The 13,701-nt window shown below is 42.4% G+C and overlaps 1 protein-coding gene and 1 pseudogene across 2 annotated transcripts in view; one reads left to right on the top strand and one right to left on the bottom strand.

Annotated features, from left to right (window-relative positions):
- LOC149168158 (Ubiquitin-like superfamily protein) overlaps nucleotides 1-13,701 on the top strand; it is a 237,525-nt gene that overhangs the window by 175,556 nt on the left and 48,268 nt on the right. The gene's annotated exons all lie outside the window — the stretch shown is intronic.
- LOC149168159 (transmembrane 9 superfamily member 7 pseudogene) lies at nucleotides 281-2,418 on the bottom strand (annotated as a pseudogene).

Raw genomic sequence — 13,701 nt, 5'->3', positions numbered from 1 at the left:
TTGTGTCCGAACCCTGAAAAAAATGAGTGTTCATGGAGGGGATGGATGTGAGGATGCCTGGGAACTTGGTAGGGACCCTTCTACTTGTGTTGGGAGGCCCCCTTTCGGCATTGTGTTCCTGCAACATCTTCAGAATTAACTCCCACAGCAACACATTGACATTGGTGTCTCCTGTAATGTTACCCAAAAACCTCTAAAACAACATAAAAGGAGCAAGCACCATTCCCCTAAACCAAAACTTAAACGGCCCCTCTGAAAAATGGCAGCTGCATGCAGAGCCTCAGTCAATTCTCACTGATGAGTATATTGTCCGCACAAACCAAAGGCATGCATAGAAACCTATTGTACCGGTTAGAACAAAAAATGAGTATGACATGATGGGCATGTAGCCAAAATATAAAATTCCAGAAACAAGCTTTGTCATCTCCAGCTTGGTGAAGAAATAGAATGTGACATAGAGAAACAAGTAAAATGCTGAGGAGCCTGCAGTCAAATAAGATCTCCACCATCAGTTGTAATCTTCACTGCACAATTCGAAGTAGCACAGGACAATGGTGATCTCTGCACATGTAACAATGAGGATCACAGAGACACTGAACATGAACCCAAATATATAGTAGAACTGATGCAGCCATATTGAAGTTAATATGAAGAACAGTTCAATGAATACAGCTCCAAAAGGCAACATGCCTCCAATTGGTGTTGAGAAAATGGGCTGCATATACCAAGATTGCTCTGGAATCTGCCTAGGGATTTTATTGGTCTTCACTGGATCTTCAATTGCAGGTTTCTTGTAGCCAAAGTAACTGCCCACAAAGACCAATGGCACAGAAATTCCGAACCATAAAAGGACCAAGGCAAACATAGTCCCAAAAGGAACTGCACCAGATGAATTTTTTCCCATAGCAGTGCATTGAGAATAAAGAAAATGCAAAAGGCAATGCCTGGAAACAAGAATGCTGTCTTCAGCGTGTTCCTCCTCCATTCTGTGCCCTTGAACATCTTATATAGACGTGACGATGCATACCCTGCAAACAAACCCATAAACACCCATAATAGCAGCATAGCTGTCATTAAACCTCCACGGTTCGAAGGAGAAAGGAAACCAAGGACTGCAAATATCATTGTCACTGGTGTCATGGCAAAAAACTGAACTCCAGTTCCCACATAGACACAAAGTAAGCTTGCATTGGTTGGGGCCCTGACCACATCTCCATGGACCGACTTCCATCCTGTTTCCTCTTGAGCCTCATCCTGTGTTTCTAATTGGTTGTATTTTGAGATATCCCGGTACAATGTTCACATCATGATCATTGCAACCATTCCGGAGAGAAATAAAACAATCATCAATGAGTTGATGATAGAGAACCAATGGATCTGATCATCTGTCATAAGAAGGTAAGTATCCCAACGTGATGCCCATTTCATAGGGCTCTCCCGGAAAGTAACATCACAAGTGAATATAACTTCTTTGTCTTCTACAACTTCTTGGGGAATCTCAGAATTTGACACTGTATGCTTGGTATTTGGATCCCAAGTTGTCAAATGGGCTTTGACATTATCCCATGGTTGTTCATACTCATACTTTACACTCACTGAGAATTGCCACCCTCAACGTGAACAGTCCAAGCTTCTTCGTATGCTGGGTTTCCTGTGGCGCAGCTTCCTGTAGAAACGCCTGTAGAGTGCCCGACTTCTGTAGGATGTCTCTGCACCTTTGAACGATCTTGGTATGCGGGAGAATTTTGAACAAGCCGAAAAACTTGGCGAAGGACGTCAGTTTAACAGAATTCAGAGGCAGAGGATTCAGCTGAAGAGGTTTGCAAGTGTAAATGAATCAGCAGTTAACATGAGACTTCAGCCGAGCATTCCTTTAATTACTGCGTGATTTGTGGTGAGGTGGCAGAGACGTGCGCTGCTCATGCAAACTGTTGGTCCCCTGCAGTGCCATCTACCTGTAATCCCTCACCCTTAGTTGCACTAGAGTTTAAAATATCCACAACTGTCTGTGTTTTTTCAAATTTCACGTGAGTTGTCTAACACATACGTTGCATGATTCCTGGCTGATTGATAGAGAATTGGACAAGGAACTATCGGCTCAATCCTACTATATTCGTGGCTCAATTCCACCATTCCATTCATTCATGCAGTTTTTAAATTAGATTTGTGCAATAGAAGAACGAGTTTCAGTCACGTACCTGAAGTCAAATGGCTGCTGTGAGGTGCTGTGGCTAGTCATTTCTGCATGCACTGGTTTCTTTGGTTGCATGAGGGCTTGGCTGATGATTTTTGGTTGTTTTCCTTGTGCAGGTGTCCTCTGGCCGGGTGCATGCTGCAGGAGTTCATTTCCACGCTCAGAATTGCACCCTCAAGCTGCTGCCACTGAATATTCACAGGACCGAAACTTGTTTTCGCCATTGCTTCCAAACGATAGATTGGATCGATCTGAAAATTGCTGAGCATGTTCCTATCATCATGATGCACCTCCCATAGCAAAATCGTGATCAATGGATGCACAGATTTCCAGAAAAATGGAAAATGGCTGAAGATTTCAGAGATCAATTTCTCGGAAACCGTGCATCGGAATCAGCTGAAACTGCTTGGGTAGGTTACTATCACCCATATGCATCTCCCCATGAAACAGGTTTTGAAACGGATGCACGGATATGGAGAAAATGCAAAAATGGCTGACGGTGATGGAGGCGGATTTCTTGGAAACCGTGCATCGGAATGGGCTGAAACTGCTCGGGCATGTTGCCATCATCCCTATACAATTCCTTGTAAAACGGTTTTTCAAATGGATGCATGGTTTTCAAGTTAGGGCAAAAACAAATTCTGTTCTATGTATTTTTGCTTCAAGGCATTCTGCAGTTTTGTTGCATGGTAAGAAAAACTGAGCTTGGGTTGTGATGCAGGCATGGAGATGATGGAGGAGGAGTTTGAAAAGTGCAGGAGGACTTCTGAACCCTTGAGGAAGCTACCATGTTCGCCAAACCACCTTTTTGAAATCCATTTCTAGCTTCCTACAATTTCTATAGGAACTTCCTGTAGAAGCACAATGAGGTGGAAAAGATGATGGAAAAGGGTGAGGAATGGGAACATGGATGCTTGCAGGCATAACCAATGGATTCCAAGCTTTAGATCCCCTTCTAAAATCGAATCTGGCTCGCTTGAAGGTTCTACAGGAAACATAGAATAGAAGGTCTTTGTTTTGAACTTGCTGCAATCTGAAATTATTTAATGGAAATTAGATTTATTTTTCTTTTTCTTTTTCTCTTTTTTTTTTTGAAAAACAACTAGGGCGCCTCATGGAGGTTTTCACCCTAATTGCCTCCCCTGGGCGCCTCCAAGGGAGGTTTTCACCCAGAGATCTTATTCTCTTTTCTCTTTTTTCCCAACCCATTGACCGTCTCATGGAGGTTTTCAATCAATGAGCCAATCTAAGGCGCCTCCGAGGAGGTTTTCACCTTAGATTTTTATTCTCTTCTTATTTTCATTTTTTCTCCTTTTTTTTTTTTTTTTTCCTCTACCCTACCCTACTTGAAAAACAAAATCATTTTCAAGTGTAAGAATACTTCCAATGGAGCCATGTGCACATCGAGATTAAAGACAAGATGATGTGAAGGCTCGAAATGCATGCTTTCACAGGTATCCGGATTTCAGGGACCAAATGATCTGACTTTGAAGGGATCAAACATAGCTGAAAAAGAGAGTATCGCTGCAACTTAGTGACCGTCTGAAACCATATCTCAATATAGCTTTGATATCCTTGGTTCTTTTGCTGATATGGATCATGTTTCATGTCACCTTCTAACATGACTTCCTCATCTTCCTCTTTTTGCTGATCTTTCTCTTGAATACATGGAAGATTTGATGGTAACCATGAAGGATCTTTCTTTATCTCTGCTTCTGATGTCTTCTCTTCATCAAGTAAAGCCCATGGTTCTTTGATTTCCTCTTCTGAATCTTCTTTTGCCTGATGTGGTCCTTCAATGCTTTCAATATAGTCTCTTTTTTGCAATACTCTTCCTGAGCTATGGTGAAGATCATTGAGCTCAAGAGCAGTTGTTTGGACATGTTGTGCCTCAGCTTTGCAATTGGGTTGAGATGCTCCATGGTATGGTTTTGGAAATGGTGGTACGGGTAGTTGAGTGGAGGTGTGTATTTGAGATGGATGCGGATGGGGTTGTGGTTGGGTAGGCATTTGGGGTTGCCTTGGTGGAGGAGGAGGTGATGGTTGCGATTGAGCAGGTGGTAAAGGAAAAGAAGTGGGAGGAGGGTTGTACTGGGGCCTCCACCCCTGATGAGGTGCATTCCACTGAGGCTGTGGCTGAGCATAAGAGTGAAATGAATGAGCAGCTGGTTGGGCATAATATGGATCTGTGAAGGAACAAGGAGGAGGTGTGAACCAGGAAGGATGAGAAGGGGGACCCCAAGAAGGCATGAAAGTGGCTTGATAAGGGTCATAATAGGTCTCGGATGTCCCTTGCAGTTCCTGCTGGTAAGATCTAGTTCCATGTGGCCTCCTTTGGTTCATATAATAGAGTGATTCAGTGGCTCCTTTGGCTCTCTGATAGGCAGCTTTGATTCTGGGTAAGGAAGGGCACTGATCTGTAGGATGGTATTCTTCACAGATGAAACACACTTCTAGGGAGTGCATTGGACATTCGTTCCTAGGATGCTTTCTAGTGCACCTGGGACAAAAGATGACCAAAGCCCTCTTGGCTTCCTCTTGCTTCTTTTGGATCCACAGGGTATCCAATTGCATGGCAAGAAACTGCCTCATATCACTCTCGAAATCTTCTATCTGATCTTCAAATTCGTCTTTGGACAAGGGACTGCTCCGAACATTTCTGCTTGTAGCCATTTGCTCCAGAGGAATGGTTTCTTCTTCTTCTTCCCTTGAGGTTCTTCAAATATGTCTTGCTGTCCACCTAAGGGTTCTTTAATCACAGCCATCGAAGAAGAGAAAAGGTTGGCTGTGTGAAGCGGTGGGGGTGTTGTGTAATCATTTTTCTAACTTATCTCTACTCCTACAAGGCATGAAATGAAATCTTTTTGGTTGATTTTTGCTTTTTTACTTCTACTTGCAAAACTGAAATAGATTGAACTGCAACTAACTATCTTGCTAAAATGAAAATGCGGAATTGAAATGAAAGCATGAAAGGACTAATCTATTTTGCTCAAATGAAATTGCAGGAATGAAATGCTAGGCTACGCTTGCGGAATTGAAATGCTAATCTACGCTTGCAGAAATGAAATTGCAGAATTGAAATGCAATCTATGAAAGCAGGAAATGCTAATCTACTTTTGCAGAAACGAAATTGCATAATGGAAATGAAATAAACTACTTAGCAGAAGATTGTAGTGGAAAATAGAAGAAAAGCAGCAATCACCAATACTCTGATGTTTCCCCGGCAACGGCGCCAAAAAGATGGTGGGCTCCAGTATTGCAGCAACGATGCTGCAACTCCTGGGATTCCCTTCTTTAATTTTATCAACCCGGTAGTTCGTAACAAACTTGGAAGCGACGGTGCTGTATGCACAAGTACTAGCTCTTGCCGCAGCTGTCACTTGGTCAGCTGGCACAAGTCCGCTAGGGGCTTAAGCCAACTTCTATGAGCTCTTAGAAGAAGCTTTTTAACTGATGGATGAAAGCTAACTCAAAGGAAGCTAATCTACTTGCGGAAAGAAACTAAAAGCCAAAAAGAAACGCAAACCCTAGCAAACCCTAATTCTACCAACTAGTCCTACTGACGCAAAGGAGAGAATGCAAACTACGAAAAGAGATGCCATTACTTCTATGAAGGTAAAATACATGTGTCTACACTGCCTCTAGCTGAAGAAAACATCTTTTTGTATTTTTGACTAAGTTATTAGAATTATCATGCATGTGCTTTTAACTGGCTTTTCACTGTGCAGGGGTGGATCAAGGAGGAGAAATGCTTGGAAAAGGTTGGGATGGTACAGAGAGGGCCTAAGGGGTCCCTAACACCCTTCCAGAGAGTTTCACAGAGTTTGGCTATCAAGAAACCTCATTCGTGAGCTTCTACAGGAAGTCTGCAGGGGTTCTACAAGATGTTTAGGATTTCTACAGGATGTTCTGTAATTTTTCTACAGGATGTTTAAAAATTGGATTTTGGAGGATGGGTGAGTGAGGTAAGGTGCATGAATGGATAGGGAGGCAGGGTAGGGGCCTGAAATGACCCAAGGACTGATGGATAGAGTTGAGGAGAAGGTGTAGATGGCTGGACTTGTTCCAAGAAGACTGAAGTAATGCTGCACAAAAGGTAGGGTTATGAGGGCAGTATGGCAACGTGAGGCAAGAAACCAAGTTAGGAGATGGAGAAGATGGGTTTGAGGGAGTCTGGGTAGACAGAGAAGTGGTACAGGTGCTCTGCAATTTGTGTTTCCAACTGAACCAACAAAGACATGCAAGAAAACAAAGATCTAGTTATGCTACCCTAATATGATCTAGCTAACAGTAACAAGAATGGACAACAGCTTTATTTGCAAGGAAACCATGTATATTAACTATGCAATGAAGCATTCAAAGATCTGAACATGTAACCAACTTCTGCAAATGAGAACCAAACACTAATGATTGCATGGCAAAGCAAAGTCAGTGTTTTTGTGGGCAGCAAAGTCATCCCAGTCACAGCTCCTGATCCCACTGAGGGAGAGGTGAAACCACAGATGTTTGTTGGCCCTTTTTTTGAAGCTTTTTCTGTTAACAACCTATCAACTAAATCTGAGTATGATAAAGCTATTTTACTCATAAAAAAACAAACTAAATGACAAAACAAGATTTAGATCTAAATAGCAGATTTTATTCTAAGAATGCAGCAAAGACACATAAAGATAATCAAAGGAGGTATTGGGCGCTTGAGATGGACCCAACCCCAAGAGCTATAGCCTCCTAAGAGAGATTTAGAGTTGGTGCAAAGCTGGATTCATCTTTATTGAGCAAGAAAAGAAGAGTTACATCAAAACTGTCCACAAGGAGAACTTGAAAATGAGCTGAAAGCAAAGCTAATCTATTGCCTAAAAATCGAAATACAAACTAGCTAACTTCTGCCTACAAAATGACTAACCATTGGCTACAAAATGACTAACCACTAGCTAACCAAAATGAGGCCCTAAGCCTTCTTATTTATACAAATTGAGGACCCCAACAGTCCTCCTAAACTTTAGGGACTCGGCTGCCCAAAACTTGTAGTTAACAGCAGTCCTACTTGACTTGCTTGGCTGCCCTTGTGCTAATTGATTTGGTGGCCCTTGAACTCCGAGATGATGGTGGAGAATTCGAGGTAAGGGCCCATAAATGAAGGGGACACCTTCCTACAAATCCTCTCCCTTGTTCTCCCACGAATTTGGTTGCCAAGTGCTCATTAAGACCTTCAATTTTGTCTCCAAATTGACCAAAAAGGCTACACAAAGCACCCATTAGACTTGCTGGCATAATGACTAACCCAATTCACTCTATTAGCATAAATATAATAAAAAACATGCAATAAACTAATGAGAATGGTGGATTAAGTCGAATTAGGAGGTTGAATGAGCCCAAATAATTATCCATTTTTGGGGCTCATCACATACGTCGACAATGTGGTCGCTGAACCAACAGATCCAGATCCGTTGAAGAAGTGTAAGGTAAATATGGCGAAGGCCAAGAGGATGATCCTAGATGGAGTCAAGGATCACGTGGTGTGTCACGTTGCTAATAGAGGGACTGCTAAGGAGATGTGGGATGCCTTGGCCACGTTATATCAGGGATCTTTCGAGCAGCAGAAGATGTACTTGGAGCAGAAGTTGAGATCTGCTCAGATGCAGAAGGGAGAACATGTGGATCCATTCCTCACGAAGCTGAAGGAAACCCATGATGAGTTGTCTGCTGCAGGGCATAGACCTCAGGATTCAAAGTTGGTTATACTAGCCCTCAATTCTGTCTCAAATGAGTGGCAAGTCTTTGTCCAGAGTATCCTGGGCAGAGTAGCATTGCCGAATTGGGATGAGATGTGGGCAGCTCTAAAACAAGAGGAGCTGAGGAGAGACTTAGTCAAGGTCAAACTTGATGGAAGCAGCAGTAGTGGGTTGACACCCAAGGAGGAGGAGGATAATGCAACCCTTGCATCGAAGGGACAACAAAAGCAACAGAGACGTAAGAAGGACGTCTCGAAGATCAATTGTTTCAAGTGTGGTGAGATGGGTCACTACACAACTCAGTGTCCTCTCAAGAAGAAGGACAAGGATGAGAAGCACGATTTGAAGGCTATGACCATGAAGATCGAAGAGAAGGAGTTTTCCATGACAACCGAGATACCTCTAGGAGGGAGGTGGGCTGATTTGGAGCTGTAGTTCGAAAGAGCTACAGATGGGCAGGATCCTTGAGGAGTCCACCTCTTGGATCAATACCTTGCTACGGGAGCCCAGTCAGGAGTAGCAGTATGGACTAGTGTTAGATGGTGTCGAGGAGTGTCGAAGAGACAGTTGCAGTGGCTAGGAGTGCCAGAGACTGAACAACGCATAACAGAGTTGACAATAGTGCAGATGTCATAGAGCAGAGGTCAACAACAGCACAGTATATTCAGAGGGTCAGTGCAGAGACTAGCAGCAGTCAGGCTTCAACATTCACGTGGTATCATATTGAACACAGTTAGTTCAGTAATTTTGGATGTTTTTCCGTTGCTGATTGAGTAGCAACAACAGTATGCAGTGCAGTGGTTGTTGGTAGTCGCAGTGCTAGCAGCAGCACAAATACAACACTTGAGAGGGAGCTGTAGTATGAATGCAGTGTTGATAGTGGCAGTGTCAGCAGTAGTACAGTTGCAGCAACAACCCAGTAGTTACTAGACAACATGTCAGACATTAGCAGTGTAGACGATGATGCTTCAGAGTCAGATCAATATGCATCAACATATATTGCTAGAGCACATTCCTCGCTAAGAGGGAGTGTTGATTTGGGGTAGCATTGGATGTGATCTAGGCCTCAAATTTTGCAGGGAGGCTTGGGCATATGTATTCCAAAGAACCCAGAAAGTGTTCTGGGAAATTCCACCCAAAGACATTTTTATTAAATAATTAATATTATTTAATAGGACCCTAAGTCTAAACTTAGGAAATTAAAAATATTAATGGGTATTAATCTAATTGTGGGTGTAACTTCTAGAAGAAGATGAGGATCAAACTAAAATTATCTTAGCCATTGATTAGCTTTCAATTTGGGCCATTGAATGTCAACGAGAAGATTATTTAAGGGAGCTTGAGGGTCATTTGGAAAATACACCAAGAGATCAAGAGATCGTATTTTTGAAGTGAGAAGTTCTCAGGAGGAAGTTCTAATCGAAGAGATTTCTTGTAGTTGAGGGGCAAGGATAGCATCTAGAGAGAGAGTTTTTCTCAGTCGAAGAATCATCAACAGAGAGAGGCAGAGAGTGATCCAGCAGCTTTCACGCAGAGTCTGACGTATGGCCACGCAAAGGGTGAGAGAGAGTTCGAGATTTTGCTGGGCAGAGTCAGTTTCAGAAGCCGGGAGCCAGGGTGTGAGATTGGGAGGCTGAGAGCAGAGACTCCAGGTAGCAAATCGATCAACAAACTAGATGACACAATGCCTAGAGAGGTTGACGCAGGCACTGCGCAGAAGCAGCGTAGGGCCTGCTAGAGGCACTTCATCCAGTGTCTGGATTAGCCAAGATTTTCTCAGTGATTGTGTGAGGTAATCTCACAAATATTTCTGCAAGCATTTCTCTCTATAACTGAATAACCCGAGAGGTATTTAGAGATGTATTCAGAACTTGCTACTGCTTAGTAATAATAAACCCTCAGATTTGTTGCACCTGTTTTCCGGCATTGGGTTTTTCCAGGGACATTTGTTCAAAAATAACGGTGTCATTTGTGTTGTATTTTGTTTCTTGCTCAGTGTCTTATTTTCGCATAATAATTAATTAGGTGAAGGTTGCAGTGCATGTATTTCAATATTTGTCGTAGGAAACTGCAAATAACCTGTTCATGTAAATCTAACAAGTAGGAGAAATATCATCAGTTGTTGCAGTAGGGATTCCAGTTTAGGAATTTTAACAATTAAGTCATCATGGATGCTTATCAAAGGCTTATGAAATATCAATCAAAGAGATGGTTAGTAGATACTGAATATTACATTATTACTATAAGAGTAACCATATTTATCACAAGAATTATCAATAGAATTAGCGTATGACAAAGTCATGTATTATAATATCATGTGTCAAGAATCAAATTCACCCACATATGCATGTGACTGATATACATCACATAAGAATGTAAATCAAGACTAAAGGTGATATATTTGTCATACCTCATGGCCTAACTTGCCATCTCGATATTACTGCTAAATTGAAACATAATTATACATACCTTGTAATATTCAAATACCTTCGTAGCACATACACATTGTAATAGATTAACATCAGGATCCTGCTCTAGCTTCCTCTTTCCTATACCAACTTTCTTCCTGCACTAACTCCCATTTCCCGCACCTTTTAGTATCTATATGATCCTCAAGAAGGATTTTCTTATCACATCTTCATCAAGAAGTTAGAAGTATACAAGTAAAGTATTCATGTTGGAAGGATAATCAAAATGATAGACCTAAGCAAGAGTGGTATCATAAAGAAATAGGTCTAGAAGATACTTATCTTTAACAAGGGTTGAAGAGATTAACTCCCTCTTGAACCTGTCACCGAGGGTCTTTAGAAGAGATGCAATCATTCACAAAATCTTGCCAACAACTAATCCAAACATGCTGTCCCTCTAGAGTGAATTCTAGGGTTACATTGAATCTATCATAGGAGCTTGTACAACTTATCACTTTGCTATATCCAAGCCATACTTCTTCAACAGTATCTTCCAAACCCTAAGCTCATGGTATTTGTAAAACCCTAAATATTCTAGCAAGGATACCTAGGGTTTCCTTCAAACCCCAACTCCTTTTTGGTCTTTGCCATCTGTTAGAGTCGGTCTAGTAGCCCTCCATCAGCGATCAAAGCTCTTTGCATTTGCATAAGTAGGTGCCTCATCAGTGTCATCTCATTGCATTCCATTAGGCATGCCATAACCCTGATGGAGGAGCTGGTGTCTTTATTCCCCTCTTGGCACTGCTGGATCAAGTTGTTTCAGTCAATAAACTCTTTCAAGGTTACTTGTCTTGTCTTGAGGTCAAAAGTCCTAGGTCTAGGGTTTAGGTCCACTTTGTCTTTAAGGTCATGTTTTTAAAAGTCAATAAATGCCCAGCAGGCCAGAGGGATGACTATCAAAGTATTTCTTCAAAAGATTTCATCTTGTACAGTTAATTTTTACCTTGGATTTAAAAACCCTGTTTTTAAAGCCCAAGGTCATTTTCTCAAATTTTTGTAAAAAATTGTAAAAATTCAAAATTCTTCGAAAGTCAGCATGCAGCCCTGGTCCCCTTTGCCAAGATTCCTCAGAAGCTATCCCTGCAAAAATTTTCAAGAAAAAACATCAGTTCAACCAATTTCAGGACAAAAGGAAACCATAAAATCAGCAGCATTCAAGTTTTGAAAAAGTGTCATGATATAAACATTAGAAAGAAGGTTTGAAAGGAAATTAATTTAAATCGAGCCTACAAAGCTCCTCTCTCCCTCCATTTAGTCATCATTGTGCCTCAAAGCAATAGTGAAGAGTGATTGAAGAGAAATTGGGCGAAATTGCATAGAGTGCCCGCGCGCGACCCGTTCAAGCCTGCGCGCGACGTGTTGGGTGAGCGCGACGTGTCAGGGCGCCCATCGCAGTTCAAGAAAAGCACAGGCGCGACCTGTTGGGCGCGCGCGACCCGTTCAGCCTTGCGCGCGACCTGTTGGGAATTCTTCCACCAAAATTCGCCTGTAAACTGCAAAACAACCCCGGATTGCTTCAAGGTTGCAGGTAGGCCTCCCATCATTAAAATACATTGTTTGCCAAAGCTTGAAAAGCATGAGAATGTATTTTAAAGTCATCATTTTGAAATAATGAGTCCAATGTATATTTGCTTAAGAATGTCAAAGTGTTAGTAAGGCTAGGGTTTGTCTTGCTGTTTTCAAGGTCATCCTTTTCACCCCCACTTTTTCCCTACATCCCATTTCCACCTCCCTCATCATTTATACTCAATCTCTCTACCAAAAATACCAAAAGCCCTAAAACCCTACCCCTATTCCTAAAAAATCAAGAATCTAACCCTAAACCCTACCTCTCATAAAACCTTTGCAAACTAATAATTGTGTGATGGGGTATATATCATGATTCCTTCCCTTAAACTCCCTATTTCATATATTTTTTCCAATTTCCCTTAAAAGTCTCCCTTCCCTAACATTTCCCTTGTGCTATTTGTCCCCTTGAAACAACATTTCAACAATTAAAATAGCAGATTTTTGAGTAGAAGCAGCAGTACATTCCAGCCACTTTGCTCTCGAAACCATGTCAGAAACCGAAACCGACTATGAGAAAAGTGATGACGTGAGTCAACTCCAGAGGTTGAGGTACAAAGGAGGCCTCACAGGGGTGGTAAGAGTGGTCACCATAGGAGAGAGGAGCCCACCTCTTTGACCGATTTGCAGGCTTGTCAAATTGCAGTCACATGTTTCCGCTATCAGTAATGTTATGAATTTTGCGAGAGGATCTCTCAAATTCAGCGTCACAGGGAATTGGCCCGCTTGTTTGTTTTGCATTTGCATGATGGGCATGTGAACCTTGCAGGGGTGGATTTTACATTGACACCTGAGATGATTGCTCAAGCAACAGGGATACCTAATGTTGGAGAAGTGTGGAATAAGCGCAAACTATTGGACAGATTTCAGTATGAGCCCTACATTAAACCTGCCTATACGAGGCACATGACTGGTGTATTTCCTTTCAGATTTTTGAGGGATGAGTATGCTCCCTTGATGAGGCTTATCATGCGCTATTTCACCTGTGAGGGAAGATTTTCATGTGTGTATTCGTACCATATTCGCTTGTTGATGCACTTCACACGGGTACGGATGATGAACATCCCTTTTTTCCTGTGCCAGAATATTGAGAAGATGGTGCCCTTGATGCAGAGAAGGAGCCCAGCACAACAATACAAGAGCCTCTATCATTATGGTTTGATCCAGCTTGTGGTCATACATCAGTTGGCTCAGCAGGGTATCACATGGGAAGATTTTATCTCTCGAGATTTTTTCACTGCACCAGCATCACCACCCCCTGAGGTTGTTCATGAGGAGGGAGGACCATCACAGCAGCATGATATCCCTGAGACCAGACATGTCAGCTCTCCTCCATTGGTCACATATCAGAGAGGCCACAGGGCCTTATTTGCATCAGCTAGGCGAGTATTATCTCCACACCAGGTGGAAGGGGTCTCGCCTTCTTCATCAGCTTAGCGAGTGTTATCTCCACACCAGGTGGAAGGGGCCTCGCCTTCTTCAGCAGCACAGGTACCAGAGAGAGGCAAGCAACCCAAGATTGATGAGGGGCCATCAGGTGTTCCAGACATAGAGGTTGTTGATCTTGACATCATTTCCCCTAGCCTAGAGTCAGAGGAGATCATTCAGCACCTAAAGGCTGAAAATGACTCGTTGCAGCACAGACTGGAAATGGCAAATTGGACAATCACCTACTTAGAGCAGCGCAACAAGCAACTTGAAGAGGAGCACACTCTTGATGAGTTGCGGAGGATCCATGAAGACC

Source organism: Pinus tabuliformis, chromosome 4_2, assembly GCF_031772625.1.
Source record: "Pinus tabuliformis cultivar Carrire ecotype Pingquan chromosome 4_2, CPIR1, whole genome shotgun sequence".
Taxonomy (NCBI): Eukaryota; Viridiplantae; Streptophyta; class Pinopsida; order Pinales; family Pinaceae; genus Pinus; species Pinus tabuliformis.
Note: the sequence above shows the minus strand (reverse complement) of the source record. Positions and strands in the feature narration are given on the sequence as shown.